The sequence below is a fragment of the Podarcis filfolensis genome (assembly GCF_964270895.1).
Source record: "Podarcis filfolensis genome assembly, chromosome: 6".
NCBI classification, from domain to species: domain Eukaryota; kingdom Metazoa; phylum Chordata; class Lepidosauria; order Squamata; family Lacertidae; genus Podarcis; species Podarcis filfolensis.
In genome coordinates, this window is record NC_139609.1 from 72,663,456 (window position 1) to 72,679,830 (window position 16,375).

General features: G+C 43.3%; 1 protein-coding gene across 11 annotated transcripts in view; it reads right to left on the reverse strand.

Annotated features, from left to right (window-relative positions):
• The window catches only part of EPB41L1 (erythrocyte membrane protein band 4.1 like 1), a 170,711-nt gene that overhangs the window by 136,862 nt on the left and 17,474 nt on the right, over nucleotides 1-16,375 (reverse strand). For all 11 annotated transcript variants that reach the window (XM_083618302.1, XM_083618290.1, XM_083618297.1 and 8 more), the window contains exon 2: nucleotides 8,234-8,288. The gene's annotated coding sequence lies outside the window, so the exon portion shown is untranslated. The remainder of the gene's footprint in view (nucleotides 1-8,233; nucleotides 8,289-16,375) is intronic.

Consider the following 16,375-nt stretch of genomic DNA (forward strand, 5'->3'; position numbering starts at 1 on the left):
TTACCAACTATCTTGTTGGGAAATTCAACGCCTGCAGACAGGCCAGAGCTATCATTTCTCTGCAAGATTAAAAATGCATAATCTGTATGTGTACTAGCAACAGCTTGCATGAAAAAGACACAATCGTAGGGAAAAGTACACCAAAGAGACCAGGCCTTTTCTTTATCTCTTTCCTGTTTGATATACAGACACAGTCACAAGCTCTACATGATAGTCATAAGACAGATTAATATACTAGCAGTCCTTGAGCTGTAGAATGAAGCTTGAGAGAGATAACGGATTCATATGCACAATGATAAGCGTATCACCCCACTCCTTGCACAGATCTTGAAATGCTTTCTTAGAATAATCATCAACCAGGTAGTACCTTAAATCAGGGAGCTGCAACAAAATCAAGACTGAAAACATGCCGTCATATAGACAGCAGAGATTTTTCACCCTATATTCTCACACCGAAGTTAAGGCTGGTTTAGATTCAAGCAATTATGTACATTTGTTGCAACTAATAGCTCAGTGAACGTGTAATAAATTTTTGGCATTAAAGGATCTCTAAATTTTTATAACTGCACATGTTTAAGAGCAGTGTAGAAATAATACAGTACGAATTTTATCTCTTGCATGCTCTTTTGCTTGAGAATGCCCAGTTCCATGTGTTCCTGAGGCTTATCAAGGAATCAGGCAGTGTCCAGGAAGTCAGCAGGTGAAAGACTGGTTGGAATAGAGGGCAGACAAGAACAGGACCTTGGATAGCTCCAAGGGGGCCCAGCTAGCTGAAGCTCTCTCCTCATAAGGCAGCTATGGGAGCATGTTGTCTCAGCAGGAACTGAACCGTGATAAGCCCCACCTCTATGAAGGAACTGGCTGCATGGTTTAAAAGTCCTCACTTCACTTTGTAGTCTTTGACTTCTGCAAGGCTGAGAAAATGGAGCATAAGATTCTTGCAGTACCTCTAAGTCAGATTGATGGTGGCAGGACTGTACTCTGACTGAGAGGGCACCAAATAAGCGACTAATGGGTTGCTATCCAAGGAAGCCATCTGAACCTCAGAGTCCTCCACTATGTAGTGGGCCATGGGATCACGGCAAATGAAATACATGTTCAGAAACATGCACTAAAATCTTTCTTGGGCTGTATATCATTTTGGAGTGCAGGTGGGGGGAGACATGTAGAAATCTACCATATCAGAGAAAACTAAGCCAGAACCTTTCTACCTGGCAGATCCATTTTCCACTAAGAGGGAGTTTTGATGTAAGGGATTGTGGGTTTGGGGTTTTTTTTTTTTAAATGCTATTACTCCCAGCAGCCTGAAGGGGTGCAAAGCAATATCAGTTCAACTGTCCAACAATATTTCTGAGTATGTCATACTGGCTGCAAACCTCCAGTATGTGGTACCTATTTCATTTTTTCCCCAAAAAATGTTTATTAAGATTTTCCAAAAAGACAAGAAAGATTAAAAAAGAAAAAACAAAAGAAAGAAAAAAAGAGAGAAAAAGAAAAAAACAAACACTCATCTTTTACAACCTTTTTTTCAATAACATATTTCCATGACTTCCCCACACCTCCCTCTCTTGTATTCCATTTCCAATTATTAGTTCAACAAGTTCTTATCCCCAATTTTTTAACCTTATTATATTTAATTCATTATTGTATTTAATTCATTTTATATAACCAATTTTAGCTTATAAACATCCATCTTTGTATGTGGTACCTATTTCAGTTTGTGTGCAAATGAAGGACAAAAATAAGCAACAAAAGACTTTGATATGAGATCCTGGGGGGTGGAACTATGGTATTGCATCAGGAAAGGAGGTTACTGGGGTTCTACAAGAAAACGAAGCTCAACCATAGAGTTTCTGTTACTGGCTATAGTGAGCTAATACCGTTACACTCCTGACTACTACTGTATTGATGGTCCTCCCAACCCTGCTCCCTAAACAGAATCTGAGCAAGGTACTTAAATGAATAACACACCCTTTGTTGTCAGCATAGCAGTTCCACAGCAGCTATAAGAATGTGTTGTCCATCTCTTCTTAAAATAGTGGAACGGAATGTTCAATTCACACTCTTTGTCCCTGTTAGCAGCCTCACATGTCCCCATCACCGCACTCCACCAGCATCCATGCATCTGCAGTAGGGAACTTGCTGTACCCATGGAAGTTGCCCAGGCAATTCAAAATCCCAATCATGCAGAGTTCTAAGTCACATGGGGAGCCTCCACAAGTACATCAGGTTCCCTGATACAGGCGCTTGCCCTCCAACATGTGGAAAGATCGCTGGGGCTGAGGAACAGGGATGTAATGTAGGGGACAGATCTAGCTACTGTATTCTCCCTCTCCCCCTTGTTGAATGATAAGAATGCCTCAACCGGGGTATTGCTCCCAAGCAATCCATGGGCTAGGTGAAAAAAATAGAAAAGAAAAAGAAACAAGCATGATGGGGCATGGCATCATACTCCACAATGGCACGATGTACCAAAGCAAAACGCCTGCTTGAGCATGCACACATCTCACCACGGCAAAGGTACCCCAATGGAAATCAAGCACACAAGTAAATCTGTCTTCTCAGATCAGAGTTCAGGCTCCTTGGGTTTCTTCATCTCTCCTGCAACAGCTGTACATTCGGCGCAGACTTCCTGGGAGTTCCCCCAGGCTGACAGGGCGACTGTCAAATTAGTTCCTTTGTAGCTGCACTTTTTCTTTCCCTTGCTGACACGCTAACACCTTGGAGGTGAAACTAAGTGTACTGTACAAATTGGGAAACCTAAAAAACAACAAAGGACTTCAATCATAGGACTTGTAGTCAGGCTCAAATTATAGGAGATCTGACAGGCTCGGTTTCTATTCTTCAGGCTTGCTGCACTGTTGGTTTATTCAAAGATCCTGAAGACAGAGGCGGCCTTCTCCCTCCCTTCTCTTCCACCAACTTCACATGGTCTGCTAATAAATTGCTACTCTCTGCCGTACCAAGAAGAAAAGATGCTGGAATCCAGGAAACAGAGAAATGCTGAACCTTAAAGCCAGACTCGAAGGGACATTAGTTAATGCAGAATCATACTCTGAACAAAAGAGGAGCTTTTTCTAAATAAGCACATTATAACTGAAATACCTTTATCACTAGGATGACTGAACTTGCAAACAAGCCAATACTATAGGCATGTATAGGACCGGCAGAGCTTGAATCCTGGGAAGACAAAGGCCTTATGGGTGGTTGGTCCCAAAGTCTCAGCCATGGATCAGTCATCTGTTCTGGATGGGGTTGCACTCCCTCTGAAGGAGCAGGTCTAGGAGTGATCATTAATCTATCTCTAGAGGACCAAGCAACCACTGTAGCTAGGAGTGGGTTCCACCAGCTCTGGCTGGTACACCAGCAACAACCATTCCCGAACCATCATGGACAGAATATAATGGTCTACACCATTTGCTACTGGGCAAGGTTCAAGGTTCATGCGTTCATTCACAAAGCCCTAAACAACATGGACTTTAAAGCGCCCTAAGGACCACCTGAATCCTAATATTCCACCAGGATCACTGAGATCCTGTGATGGGGCAGCAAGCATCAGTGCCTTCTTTTAGACGTCACTTAGAAACGTCGCTTATTTAGAGGTGCTTTGAAATGTGCATTTTCTTTTACCCAACTAGTGTTTGTGGAGGTTTTTTTTAAATTGATGTTTTTATTGTTGCAATTTCTGTTTGTGCACACCACCTTGTACTTTTACAAAAGGGTAGATTATAAGCAAGCAAACAAACAGAAATTCTATGAGGACAGAATGATAGCACAGATAAAGAAGCTATGTGGGTCTAGTTTTATGAGGAACAGAGGGCATGTGGGTGAGGATAGCAGAACTCTCCTCCACCTGTGGTTTACCTTCCTGAAACCTGCTCCCCAAGGTGATTTTTCTCTGATATCGGAACTGTGCCTGGCTAGTTTGAAATCACCACTGTGGCTAGAAAATAACTGCTCCTGTTAAGAGTCAGTGGATCAAGTCCCCATGAGAATTTCTTAGGCTTTTTTGGCCAAGTCAGACCCCCTGTCCTCAACTTGACATTATATTTAATGTCAGGTGTGGGGAAAATTAAGGCAGGGCTTGGAGAAAAGGAGATTTTCACAGCGCAATCCTCGGATTGCCAATGCTTTGTGTACTGTTTTGCCTACTGGGCTACAGTAGATTTCAAACTATACAGGCATTTTGACCTTCACCTTTTCCAGAAATGTTGCAAACAGATGTTCAGCAGGAAAATAAGGTTCAGGGCACTAGAAGGAATGCTGAACTACCCAAGAGGTGAAGGTGAAATATGAAGTATGAATTAAAATGGGCTTCCACTACAATAGTTCGGTATTTATCATTGTCTCAGTAGGATCACTGATGCACAGAATGCTGCATCTCCCTCTTAACCTTTGGTAGAACAGGTCTGACAACAGTTCAGAAACAAAACAAAATGCAGTTATTGGGTTTTAAACATGGGAGATTGACTGTGATCTATGAAGCACACAAGGCACTGAGATGGGTGTCTAAGACCTGGTCTGTCTCTCTGCCCTTGTTTGTTTTCCTTGTGTGTGTGTGTGTTGTAAGACATTGCTAAGTGTCAAATGCTTAAAAAACAAAACAGAACAGGTAAAAAATTAGTTTGGGCTAGCATAGATTGGAAAGAGGTAATAAAAGAGAGGGGAAAGAATTTGTGGCCCGTCTCTAGTGAGATAAAGTCTCTCCCTTTGCAAAGGCAGGCTTCTGTTTGAAGCAATACAGAGCAGAGAATAGGGGTGGCCAACCCCTAGGCTCAGGGGTCAGATAATGCCCCCCCCCGTGCTAATTTAAATTCCACTCAAAACCCCTTTGGCAGTGGTACAATAAAAGGTGAAGTGGGCAGCAGCACTGGGTTCAGCAGAGATATTTAAACCTTTCCATCAACCCAGCAGCTTGATAGGGATGCAAATCATCCTCTCCCCTTAGGTAAAATAATAATAATAATAATAAGCCACCAATGATGTAGAAGATATTAAGAAAGAGTACCTATTGTTTTCTTTCTTTCTCTCTCTCTTTAATGAAGGGAAGGGAATAATCTTGGGGTTTACCTTTCATCTTTCTTGTTCTTGCTCAGTTGGAAGTATATCCTGTTCCAAGTGCATTTAGAGCTAAATATCCACAACCAAATATCTGAATACGTAACCCCAAGGAAAGGTTTGATTGGGAATTGTAGTGATCATGTTCCAACCCAGAGAGACAGGTTTTGTAAAAAGGAGGAAGATTACAGTATTGTCTTAGTTATGTGTTCCTTTCCCCCCAGGAAAAAAATGATCACAATCATTATCCATAACAGGGAGCTGGGGGTGGGCGGAGGGAAAGATGTGAACTAAGGCATGCCCCTGACCCAACTCTTGCAATAATAAAATGTAAGGCACTTGGCATTACAGAGTAGAAATTGCCCATAAAAATTTACAAGCCACACACTCGAGAGAGAAAAATCTATCGCCCCTGAGGCATGTGCATGCATTTTATCTTCATCCATGCCACTGACCCATTTACAGCTCTCCTCAAAGACATGGATTTCCCTTATGCTACTAGTGTGATATTTATTTTCCCTGACAAGACTGCAGTTACTGCTACACAGAGAGATAGAGAGAGAGAGAGAGTAGGAACCTGCCTCCTGCTCTGGATAGATGCACGAACCCCATTCAAAAACAAGAGTGTTTTCCCAGGTCAAATTTCATCTGAGCTGCAACAGCACCCTCAGACGAGCATTCCCAACACAGGATCAAAGTGTCAGAACCGAGGCAGATATGACAAGGATCTGCAGATCACTTTAAAAATGGAAAGTGCCCATGTTTAAGGACTATCCTCTAGTTTACCCACGGAGGAAAAGTTGTACCAATAAGAAGCTCCATACTTTATACAGTCCTCGTCTTCTCTACAACATGCACATCAAGCGGGTGGATATGTGCATTTATTTTTACTTTGTTATTTATTAAAATAATTGTATACTGCCCTTCATTTGAAGATCACAGGGCAGTTCACAACATAAAAATACAAAATGAGAACCCAAGATACATAATAAAAACAAAAACAAACCAATAAAAAACCAACCCACAAACACATTTGTTTTCCTTGTTTTCCTTTTAATTTTGTTTTTAAGTTGTAATCATTCAACTTGTTTTTATTATTGCTTGTAAGCTGCTCTGAGCCCGGCCTTGGCTGGGGAGGGCGGGGTATAAACAAATATTATTATTATTATTATTATTATTATTATTATTATTATTTAAAAGGGCACAGAATGTTAATCAGTCAAAGGCCCGGTTATAGAGAAATGTTTTTGTCTGGCACTTAAAGATATGTAATGAAGGTGCCAGATGAACCTCACTAGGGAGAACACCCTACAAACAGGGAGCTAATAATAATAATAATAATAATAATAATAATAATAATAATAATAATAATAATAATTTATTATTTATACCCTGCCCATCTGGCTGGGCTTCCCCAGCCACTCTAGGCGGCTTCCAAAAAAATATTAAAATACTGTAATACATCAAACATGAAAAGCTTCCCTAAACAGGGCTTCCCTGGAGGCTACCGCAGAAAAGGTCCGTTCTTGTGCTGCCACCCTTCGGACTGCTCATGGGGGAGGCACACAAAGAAGGGCTTTAGATTATGACTGCAGGTTCTGGGTCAGTTCATAAAGGGAGTGTTGGTTATTGAAGTATTGTGATCCTCAGCCATTTAAGGCTTTATAGGTCAAAACCAGCGCTTTAAATTGGGCCTGGAAACTAATTGGCAGCCAGGGCAGTCAAGTCAGGATCAGTGTAATATGCTCAAACTATTTTGCCCTGGTGAGCATCCTGGCTACTGAATTCTGCTCCAGCAACCCTATGTTTAACGTATTGCAGTAATCTAACCCCCGTCATTCATACACATTAGTCACAGAACACACTAGCATGATTCCACACATTATAAAGCTATTTGCCGTGTGTAAGCAAGTGTTATTATGGTGTCAAATTATTTACAGTAAACATAAAAAGCATGGAAAACTCTTCAAAGCACCAGTGGCTGGAAATGTGTGCTGGTAAGGGGTGAGAAATCATTTCTTCAACTAGTTTATCTTGGAAATGCTTTCTGTGCACATCTGTCCGAGTGCATGAACTTGTACACGTCTGTTTGCTTGATTGTTATCACCTCAAAACGTCGTTCCTAATTATTACAATATATCCTGATCTACCTTCACTCTATTCTGTATGCGTCAAAAATTTGTTTACTACAATCAATTGTAGAAAACAGCTCCAGCAGCTACTAATATGGAAGACCACTATGATGTGTCATCAACATACATGCACTACTGTGGCAGAAAGGTAAAAAGACCCCTGGATGGTTAAGTCCAGTCAAAGGCGACTATGGGGTTGCGGCGCTTTCAGGCCAAGGCAGCTGGCATTTGTCCACAGACAGTTTTCCAGGTCATGTGGCCAGCATGACTAAACCGCTACTGGCACATAGAGGACTGCGACGACTGCCAGAGCACATGGAAACGCCATTTACCTTCCCGCGGCAGCAGTACCTATTTATCTACTTGCACTGGTGTGCTTTTGAACTGCTAGGTTGGCCGGAGCTGGGAGAGAGCAACAGAGCTCACTCCATCGCAGGGATTTGAACTGCCAACCTTCCAATCAGCAAGCCCAAGAGGCTCAGTGGTTTAGACCAGTGTTCCCCAACCTTGGGCCTCCAGCTGTTTTTGGACTACAACTCCCATCATCCCTCGCTAGCAAGACCAGTGGTCAAGGATGATGGGAATTGTAGTCCAAAAACAGCTGGAGGCCCAAGGTTGGGGAACACTGGTTTAGACCACAGGACCACCCATGTCCCTACAGTTTGAAAGTATGTCAGTGCAAGTACCGGTAAATAGGTACCACTGTGATCCACCCTGGTTGCATTTGGCCTCTTCCCACATGTATCTCTTAACTTATCTAAGATGCCAAACTGCAAGCAACTCAGTTTGGAGATCCAGTAGAGCTTGAAGCTGCTTGCAGGTGAGCCAACCAGGGTAGATTCTTTGTGGTTTTTGAAAGCAAACATCTTTTAAGCACTAGCAGAGGAGGCAACAAGTAAACTACAAGATAGTACTTTTAAAAGAGTATTTGAAAAAAACGATAGAAAGACCACAGTCACTTTTTTCCATTGGCAATCTTCCATTTAAAGAAGCAAAAGTGAAGGGTTTGATGAAAGACAATTAAATGGTTATAGAAAACTCACCCAGTCTCCAGCTGCTGTTGGACTATTTTATCTCCGTTCAAGCACTGTTCAGACACTAGAAGGAGAAAAATGAGAGTGAGAAATGGGAGGAGAAAATGTATTGCTGCCTTTGCAAAAAACAGAATTGTGTCTCCTGCAAAAGTTGTCACTGTTAATATGCCTCTCATTTCTTCATAAGATCTGGGATTGCCTCTGTTATCTGAACATTGCAAAGCAGTGATGAGAAACCTCTGGTCTGTGGGCTTAATTAGCCCCTCTAGGTTTCTCTCCATTTGGCCCATGAGGTCATTTTGGCCAAGTCACACCTGACATCATATACGATGTCAGGTGTGCAACAAGTGAAAGAGGTTTCTGGCCAGGTGGAAAAGGTTTTCGGACTAATCAGAAACCCCTGCAAAGCCTGCATAAAACCCAGGCCTTGCATATAGCTGTGTATGGCACTTCGAAGCCCCAACCTTTCAGGCTTCCAAATGCCCTTGCAGCTCTAGGAAAGCACTATCGTCAGGACTTCAGAGCAACAAGCAGGACTCTGTGCAAACAATGACCATCAGCTGATGGTCAGGGTTTGCATGGAGCCAAGTGCAGCCTTTGAAGCAAGTCATCTGACATTATTGTGGCATCAGGTGATTGACAGGAAGGCAGCCTCACTCACATGTGATGGGGGAGACAAGGATCTGGTCCAATGGCCAGAGCCAGTTTCCTACCCCTGCTGCAAACTGTAAGCAACTCCATGCAATATGTGGCAATTATGTATTTATCATAGAGACCCCTGAATTTCTGGTAGTAAATCTGAAGAGTCTGAATAATAAATTTATCAAACATCCAGGTACATACATTGGAAAGCCATGAGCCAATCTCATCTCCCAAGCACATAATTACTTAAGGAATTACACCTGTCATTCACCCTTCAGACATTTGTTACATGAAACGCTGATGAAACCAGTATACCCACAATAATGCTATAACTATGTCCTGAACAATTGTGTATTTACTACAACCAAGCAAATTCCCTTGTGGGGTATAAATATGCATGTTTTCACTGACAAAAATGAATGAAACAACATTTTCTTCAGTCAGTGAACCGCTGTACATTCAAACTTATTCATGAAAGTAATACAAGTATGTATTTACTAGATCCAATCTTGGGAAAACAATCCACCGCTCAGGAAATGAAATGGATACTTTTTCTGGCCTGCACAAGGAATTATTAAACACATTCTAATTTTAGAGCCATCTGTTCTGTGTGCCATTATCTTCTCATTATATACATTAACTTCACCACTGCTGCTCCAGCAGAGACACCAAAGTTCTGGAAGGCAACATTTGGCCTGCGGAGTTCATTACAGACCCAGATGTGAAAGCCACAAAGGTTTGGTCTTGGACCTTGAAGGATAGCTTAGAAGTCAACCCTTCCGTCTGCAGCCTGTGTAAGTTTAACAACAACTTGATTGAAACAATGTAAATAGCATCCTACAATGGCCTGCTTCTCACATTAGTGAGCTTCTTGCAGAAGGAAAGAAGAGCATTTGAACAAGAGCAAGGAAGAAAAACTGCCCCCTTTAGCCAGGCTGCACATCTTCATTCTGTCTGTGAAAAGACTCGATGGTACATACAGCTCTAAAAGAGCCACTGTTCTAAGCCTGCAACTTACGTGGGGGGTTACATTCCAGGGACTGGCAATATCATGTCTAGTCAAAACACATCAGGTGCAATGGCGGGTGGGATTGCCAAAGCCTTTTTTTCCTGAACACCTGCTCCCTTTTTAATTTTGTCAAGTGCATCAAGCTGAATGCACCCTAGTTAAATGTGCACAAATTGTGGCTTACTGTTTTTACAAACAACCAGGGCAGTGTAGATTTTCCACCAAGAAATCTTCAGCCTTAAAGATTAATTTGATATGACCTCTTGGATATAATGCTTTGTTAAAGGAGAAAAGCTTGCTTTCATCTTTTCATCCTCCCCAAGTGCAACCATGACCTGTACACCTTTCTCTGCATATTTCCTACCATTTACAGAGAATCATTTAATCAGTGCAAATTCATGCAAAGCTAATAAGAACCCTATTTGGGTCAAAAGAGTGTATTTTTGTTCTAGCTGTGGAATCCAAGGCTATTTAAGCTGAGCTCTGGATTTCTGTGGCCCACCCAAATGAGGGAGAGGTTTTGGTATCAACCCAAACTAAGAGGAACAATTATTAATTGATTGATTAGATTAGTCTTCATTTGCCACACCAACTCAAAGTGACATACAATGCTTTAAGCAAGCTTACATTAAAATCAGCATTAAAAAATCTAAAAGGCAATTCTATTTTAAAATGAACAGCATACATTAAAACATCCCACTCATGCAAAAAGGCTATAGATATTCAAAAGCCAAAGGCCTGATAAAAAAAGGAATGAGGGAACCACCACAGAAAAGGCCTGTTCTTGTGTTCTCACCCACCAGATCCCCGTTAGAGGGAGGCACACAAAAAAGGGCCTCAGATTACCATCGCAAAATCCTGGGTCAGTTAATTTAGGGAGAGGAAGTCTTTGGGTTATTGGTGTCCTGAGCCACATAGAAGAGAAGAAGAAGAGTCTGGATTTGATATCCTGCTTTATCACTACCTGAAGGAGTCTCAAAGCGGCTAACATTCTCCTTTCCCTTCCTCCTCCACAACAAACACGCTGTGAGGTGAGTAGGGCTGAGAGACTTCAAAGAAGTGTGACTGGCCCAAGGTCACCCAGCAGCTGCATGTGGAGGAGCGGAGACGCAAACCCGGTTCACCAGATTACAAGACTACAGTGGTACCTCTGGTTGCAGGCCCATTCGCAACATGAAAAGAGCGCAACCCGCAGTGGTGCGTCTGCGCACACGCGGGTTGTGATTCGCCACTTCTGCACATGCGTGTGACATCATTTTGTGCTTCTGTGCATGCGCAAGCTGCAAAACCCAGAAGTAACCCTTTCCGGTACATCTGAGTCGCCGTGGGACATAACCTGAAAGAACGTAACATGAAGCGGACGTAACATGAGGTATGACTGTGCCGTTCTTAACCACTACACCACACTGGCTCAATACCAGACTTTGAATTGGGTCTGTAACCAAATTGGTACCAGGTGCAGTTGGGCTGCGCCGCATATAATGCATTGAAGTAAGCTAGTCTAGAGGTTACCAAAGTGTAAACAAAAGAGGTTAGGCTACCCCTCTCTAGTGGCTGGGCCACTAACCCAAGTTGATGGAAGCCTCTCTGTGCCACTGAGGTTCCAGAAATACCCCAAGCTATGTACCTGCTCCTTCAGAGGGAGTGTAACCTCAGGCTACTGCTTCCAAAATGCCACACAAGACAGAACTGCAGTTCTTTGGGTGGCATCTTCTCTGTCAGGGGTGACTAACCACTTTCAGCCTGAGGGCTGTATTCACTCTTGGCCGACACTCCTGTGGGCACATGCCGGCAGTGGGTGTGGCCACCCCTCGCTCTACTACACTGCACAGTCACACAACCTTCCTCCCCCCTCAGCTGATCCATGTTGAGAATGGTAGCTATCATTCCCTCTTCACTCATCAAATGATCAAGGTCATGACCAGGGTGGGGGCAATTTGCATCCCTGTCAGGGTACTGGGCAGGGCAGATGTGCTTACTCCTCTCCAACTACTGCAGTGATAGGTTTGCTGCTACCCGAGTCAGTATATCTCTGGAAGACCAGAAATATTTGCTTGGGGGCTGGATGAGGTCCCCTATCTGAGGTTAGCTATGAATCAAGAATTCTGTCGCAGGAGCTGTACCAGTATACTTTATCTGCACCTATTTTATAAACTGTACACGCCTGCAGGAGAATAAATACATAACTAACCTTATTATCTGCTGGCTACTACACAATACCTTATTAGCATGATATTTAATTCAAGTGGCTACATCTTTCCAGTCAATTAGAGACACTTTTGAATTACAAAAGGCAGTGCAGTGTAGTCTGAGCCCTAAACAAGTCAAAATCCTGCACTACAGTAACACAAAAATCTGCAAAATTCATTCTGCAACCTTTCCACATATATTTGCTCTGCATAATTTATTCTACTTTTGCTAATCTTAAAAAAAAACAACCCAAAATATTTATGTTCCTAACAGTTTGGCACTGGAAATCTTATTCAGTCTCACCTTGGGCTTCTGAAATTTCACTAGCCTTGGCCTGCACACACTGAAGTTTATTTTGTAGCCATAGAGCAAATATGGCAAACTGTGGCCCCACAGATGTTGCTGAACTAGAACTCCCATCACCCTCAGCAAGCATGGCCAAGGATTATGGGAACTGAAGTTCAGCAACCTTCAGAGGGCCAAAGGTTCCCTAGGACCCCTGACCGTTAGGTCCAGTCGTGACTGACTCTGGGGTTGCGGCGCTCATCTCATTTTATTGGCCGAGGCAGCCGGCGTACAGCTTCTGGGTCATGTGGCCAGCATGACTAAGCCGTTTCTGGTGAACCAGAGCAGCGCACGGAAACGCCGTTAACCTTCCCACCGGAGCGGTACCTATTTATCTACTTGCACGTTGATGTGCTTTCGAACTGCTAGGTTGGCAGGAGCAGGAACCGAGCAACGGGAGCTCACCCCATCGCGGGGATTCGAACCGCCGACCTTCTGATCAGCAAGTCCTAGGCTCTGTGATTTAACCCACAGCGCCACCCACGTCCCAAAAGGTTCCCTACACCTGCCATAAAAGCTAGAAATTTGCTTTAAACCATGGGCATAGCCAGGATTTATTTGGAGGGGGGCAGGCATTATGTTGGGTGGGGCAAGCATTATGCGGGGGGGGGGGCAGAACACAATTGGTCAGTTAAATATTTTTATTTATTTACTTGTTTTAGGAGGGCACTTGCCCCCCTCCATCCCCCTGGTTACTCCCATGCTTGAAACTAAAACGATTCTCAGAATGCACCAAATTCTGCATGTGCACAGACTCTTAAAACTCCACCCCACCTATAAATGCCAGTCGGTTAAAACAGCAAGCAACAGAGAAAGAAATAACAAACAAAGCCAAGAACAGACAAGAGCAAAGGGGCAGGGGCAGTGCAAGTAATTATCTGATCAATGGCAAAGCCAGCCATTCTTGATATTCCAGTTCTTCACCTCTGGAAGCAAAGCCTGCCAACTGTTTTCTAAATAAACATAGCAACATACACTGCAAGGACAAATCCTCAAAATACACTTGTAACAACATTTCTTTAACACAACAGCAGCTGCAGAAGAATGATTAATGCAGTGCCGCAGACACAGCAGTCCATCTATAGGACCTTAATAAAAGTTCAGGAAGTGGCAATGGCAAGTTAAACAGGTAGTATCTTGGAGAAAACACGTTCCTTCTTGTGAAACCTCTTTCTGGGGTTTGGTTTTGCTTTGCTGCTGTTCTCATTTTACTGTGATATCTTCAATCCTATTATATGTTTATTGTGACATTTTTATTTAACTCGCAATAAATGGCCTCCAAGTGGAAATCCACACGATCAAGTCTTGGTTGTAATTGTGGCCAGCAGTTTTACGCACAGGCAAAAGCAAGAACCCTTGCCATTGAAACGACTACAATTCAGCCAGCGTGTCACCTTCCACCTGACCCTTTTTGACTCCTTATTCCTCATGAGCATCTCAGTTTCAACAAGCCTCTTAACAACAAAGGGGGATGGGGCGAAAGGCACATGGCAAAATTACATCACGGTATTCTGCTATTGAAGACCTTGAACAACACTGCCTCCAGCAAAGTTGTACTAGCACTCATACAGTGAAACTCAAATATACACAGTAATATTAATGAAACCACTCGTCGAGGTAATTCTTCGTGTTACATATACAACAGCCTAGCTCAAGAGTCGCCAATGTGATGCCCTGATGATGACAGGGCCTTGTCATTTCCAGCACCACTGCACTGGAACGACCTCCTGAGAGAGGCTTGCTTAGCCCCAGCACTGTTAAAGTTTTGCCATTGGCTAAGAAGCAATACAGTGGTGCCTCAGGTTACATACGCTTCAGGTTACATACGCTTCAGGTTACAGACTCCGCTAACCCAGAAATAGTACCTCGGGTTAAGAACTTTGCTTCAGGATGAGAACAGAAATCGTGCTCCAGCAGCAGGAGGCCCCATTAGCTAAAGTGGTGCTTCAGGTTAAGAACAGTTTCAGGTTAAGAACGGACCTCCAGAACGAATTAAGTACTTAACCCAAGGTACCACTGTACAAGGCAACTTCAGGCAGGGGTTTTTGTACTGTGTGATGGGGTATGCTTTGATTGCGATGTGGCACTCAATCTGGGTTGTGTTTGATTGCTGCTTTGGTTTTAACATGGTTTTGTTGCTGTTTGTACTTTTGGGGGATTATTTTTTTAAAAAAATGTTAATGTTAACCGCTTTTGATAAAACAAAAGCGGGATATAAATGAACAGATACTCAGTGTTCAAAATCAGCCAGGTGCCTTTTGCACCCGACATCTCCACCATCTGGAGGTGCGGGCCTGGGGATCATTGGATCTGGACTGTATTCACACACCAATACGACACCCTGTTGGATTCTATCAGTTGCATTTCATCCGCACAATCACAATGAATTTCAGGAAGCAAAGTGCTTTTGCTGGGCAACCTGAGCAAGAGTGGCAAACAACGCTATAGCTAACTGTTACAGCTTGTCTTCACTTACCCCACCCCACTGCCCTGCTCACAGTTGTGAAGAATATTCTTACATTATGAATGGTCCATGTCACCATTAAGAAAAGGAGACAACCCAAAGAAACAGTCCTGGTGTCATTTTTGGCCTCATTCCAGGGAGGAGGAGGAGGAGGAGGAGGAGGAGAAGAGGAGGAGTTTGGATTTGATATCCCGCTTTATCACTACCCTAGGAGTCTCAAAGTGGCTAACATTCTCCTTTCCCTTCCTCCCCCACAACAAACACTCTGTGAGGTGAGTGAGGCTGAGAGACTTCAGAGAAGTGTGACTAGCCCAAGGTCACCCAGCAGCTGCATGTGGAGGAGCGGAGACACAAACCCAGTTCACCAGATTACGAGACTACCGCTCTTAACCATTACACCACACTGGCATGCATGACCCAAGTTCAATATCACCTGTTTCCACTGAGATTTTATCATCCCAAACTAATTAATCTACTTTGTCCAGAGTTGGCAGTTTACTTGGAAGAGCCATGAAAGCCCTTTTTCAAAGCACTGCCCTGTTTGTGAATTCACTGAAGAGAACCGAGTCCTCGTGGATGCATTTGCTGTGCTCAAGTGGGTTCAAAGCCTTGCAATCTTGCACCCCTAAAACATGAAGCAGCCCACTGGAAAGCAATTGTGTTGAAAGAGATACCTTATCCAACATGACTCAGTGTTTAAAGTGTAGCTAGTAGAGGAGTGTTTTTGTAGCTAATAGAAAAGGAGACAGAGTCTTGATCCAGTGTAAGCTATATGAGATATATTCACCCCACAAAGGTGAAAAAAAAAGATTCTGCAGTTCAATTCTATTTTAGAATTAAGGAAAAGATAAAACAAGTCTCCATGAAGCCACATGGGTAAGCAGCTCAGCTGCACAGGTGTGATCTCCTAGAAATTGCACTGAACTGCTTCGAAATCCTGCTATTCCTGCTTTTCCGCTCTTGAATCCACCTGCCTAACTGGTAATAGGGCAAAGTACAAAGCTCAGTGGGAGACAGACTTTTGAGCGAGTTAAGTTTAGACAGAGATGGAGAACCTGTAGCCCCCTCTATGTTGTAAGTACGTCTCCCACCAACCTCAGCCAGCAGTTTCCATGGAGGGCCACAGCTTCCCCATTCCTGGCTGGAAAAATACCTTGAAATGCTTTTCTATTAGGGAAGGAAAATGCACTAGATCACATGGTTTCTCTTGGTGGAATTTCTCCACAAGCTAGAATTAGCCCTGGAGCTGACCTTGACACACAGACGTCTGCAGAGGCATCTATTATATTCAAGACTATGTGGGTTGGGGAATAGAAAGGCCAGCCTTCCCTCTCAGGAAGGGCAGGTGGCACATCAAAGGAAATGTTGCCGCAAGATCCATGGTTCTGATCTAGCAAAGGAAGGCTATGAACAGACTGTTAGATTGTTGGAGACCATCTTGGCTACGAGTCCTGGAATACCTGCTCCTTGTCTTGCAGGCATTTTCCACCAGGCCTGGGAG